General features: G+C 34.9%; 1 long non-coding RNA gene across 1 annotated transcript in view; it reads left to right on the top strand.

Moving 5' to 3' along the window:
* Positions 1-1,610: 1,610 nt before the first annotated feature.
* LOC108366288 (uncharacterized) overlaps positions 1,611-2,880 on the top strand; it is a 14,024-nt gene continuing 12,754 nt past the window's right edge. Inside the window, exon 1 of the long non-coding RNA XR_001848066.1 lies at positions 1,611-1,622. This is a non-coding gene — a long non-coding RNA (uncharacterized LOC108366288). The remainder of the gene's footprint in view (positions 1,623-2,880) is intronic.

Raw genomic sequence — 2,880 nt, 5'->3', positions numbered from 1 at the left:
AAAACATACAGTTTAATTACCCTAAAGGGGGGTAGAGGGAGTTCTCCTGCTTGCAAATATATAGTTTTTAGCTGCGGGAGGCTTATGGCCTATTTCAGATCNAATTTAACTTCAAGAATTTAAGCAAGTGTAAAAACATACAGTTTAATTACCCTAAAGGGGGGTAGAGGGAGTTCTCCTGCTTGCAAATATATAGTTTTTAGCTGCGGGAGGCTTATGGCCTATTTCAGATCGCCTATTTAAATACCGATTGATGATTTTTCATTTTCAGATGAAATATTTAAACTGTATTTAAATGCCGTATGTCGGCTATTTAAATATGAAAAATGCAACCCTGCTTCTCGACTAAACGGCAGCTGATTACTCAAAATAAAATATAAATAAGTAAATAAAAGGCAAAAGTGATTCAAATTAAATAATATTAAAATTAGTTCGAGTGACGAAAGTGACATGGAATGCGAGGTTCTAGAGCGCATCATTATAACGCAACGTCCGCGGTCTATAAGGGATGCGCCAACCCGTTTCAGAGACTTGNAATAAAATATAAATAAGTAAATAAAAGGCAAAAGTGATTCAAATTAAATAATATTAAAATTAGTTCGAGTGACGAAAGTGACATGGAATGCGAGGTTCTAGAGCGCATCATTATAACGCAACGTCCGCGGTCTATAAGGGATGCGCCAACCCGTTTCAGAGACTTGGACGAGAAGGATTTCCGGGACAGATTTCGTGTAAGCAAAGCGTCAGCATGGATCGTGTTAAGGATGATACGGGAAAGAATCCAACATAAAATTACATGGTAAACCCGATTTACCGGTCTATTCTGCACGTTACCGAAGATTTTGTAACCGGAAAATTGTATTACCAAAAAATGTTACCAGTTCTTGTCACCGCGATTCTAGGTACGTTGGTAATGCAGTTAAAATATTCAGCAATTCATCTATGAAGAATTGTACAAATCCTGGCATTGCATATTTCACGGGGCAATAATTTGTTACCAGCTTATGAGATGGTAACAAAATTTACCTGTTACAAGAGTATACAGAATGCGAAAAGGGTTTAAAAATTTACAGGAACTTTATTTACCGGTTACAAACTTTTTATTACCAGCGCAGAATAGACCTGTTAGAGGAATTGTGTACTGCTTATAATGGCGCGTATTCATTGTCCAGCAACTAAGTCGAAACTAACAAAGTTGCAACTTAAATTTAACTACCAACTTAAAATTTACCTCTATTCATAGTCCCATTTCAGACTTCTACTAAGTAGTTTCGACTTAATTTACGATATAGCAAAACAAGTATGAAAATTTATCGATATTCCTCTACGATATTTTGGAAAAATTACCTTTTTATTAAATAATGTAAAGTTTGATCATCCGTTTATGTAATTTTTATTTTCATTGCATGATTATGCAAAAGAATAAGCTATCATTTTCTTGTTAATTGTATGAAATAGCCAGAACAACCGCAGTGATGTGAAGTCGATGTTTATCGAAAGCATGCTGTGAAACATACAAATAGTATATATCTAAATCTTATGCACAAATTTACTTTAAAAGAACTAGCGTGAAACTGACTTATTATTTGAGAATTTATCTAAATTATTCCAATTATAAAATTGTGATGTAGCTTTATTCGAATTGTAATAAAAATACCTTTACAAACCTCTTTTCCGTGCTAGCGTACATTTATGTTTACTTTTACATTTGGCATTTCTCCTCTTTTTTGCAAAAACAATCGATAAAACTAGGATGGACACCGAAAAGTTATCGGTTTAATCTGAGATTATTTTATAATTACAGATTAACAAGGGACGAATTTTATATGGTTAATCTCTTGTTATAATTACAGATTAGGGTGTTAAGCTCGAAAATGAGGATAATCTACTTATATGTGAACCTAGTATTAGAATAGTTTCGACTTGGTTGAGTACTAAATATGACTATGCATGAACCAAAAATACAAGATCACGCCTTCTTCTTAGTAGCCCGTTATAATCGCATTTAGGAAAAAAGTTGGGCGACTTTGACATTAGCCGTTTTTTTACATTTGTTCGTTGTTTACAATTTGGTGGTGGCTTTTTACTGCAATTTTCTTAATTTTCGCTTGTGACAACGTGTGCACACATAAGGTAAAGAATAATTTAACACAACGACATGATTTATAGAAGAATTTGCATAATAAAAATGATTATTCTTGCGTTCAACAATTCCGGGGGTTTTTTTGTTCTCTTCGTTGTTTACTTCTTACAACAAAGATGGCGTCGAGATTTCAACAGCTAGAAAATAACTTTTTTCTTTCTTTCGGGAAAGCGTGATCTTGTGTCTTTCGTTCATGTGACTATGAATATGCGCCAATGACTTTTACTCCAGGAACGATGCTCTAACTCCCGAAGAAATGCTTCTGCTCACTTTGCGATTCTATGCCGCGGGGTGCATGCAAAGGACTGGAGGGGACTTAGTCGGAGTTTCTAATAGCACTACTTCCCGAGTCATAAGGTTGGTTTCGCACCACATAGCTGTATTACGAGCGCAGTTTATTTCATTTCCCACAACTGCAGAAGAGCAAAAATGGCTGCACGAAAAGTTTTATTTAGTAGGGAAATTTCCTCGCGTGGTAACGGCTTTAGACTGCACGCATATCAATTATATAAATAGGCAATCATGTTTCCTTTACACCCCTTTTACGGCTAAACTGTACTTCTAAGGTATAAACAATTATATATCATTAGAAAGGTATTTTGATGCTGATGTGCAGGCAATTTTTAAAATTTCAAATTAGTTTAAAATAGAGCGAAAAAATCAATTCAAAAGTCACACCAATACCAATGCCATACATGTACATGGTTGGGGCGGAAATGCCTCCTAAATGTATGCTT

Source organism: Rhagoletis zephyria, unplaced genomic scaffold, assembly GCF_001687245.7.
Source record: "Rhagoletis zephyria isolate East Lansing unplaced genomic scaffold, Rhagoletis_zephyria_1.1 Rzeph_scaffold_02213, whole genome shotgun sequence".
In the NCBI taxonomy this organism is placed as follows: Eukaryota; Metazoa; Arthropoda; class Insecta; order Diptera; family Tephritidae; genus Rhagoletis; species Rhagoletis zephyria.
Note: the sequence above shows the minus strand (reverse complement) of the source record. Positions and strands in the feature narration are given on the sequence as shown.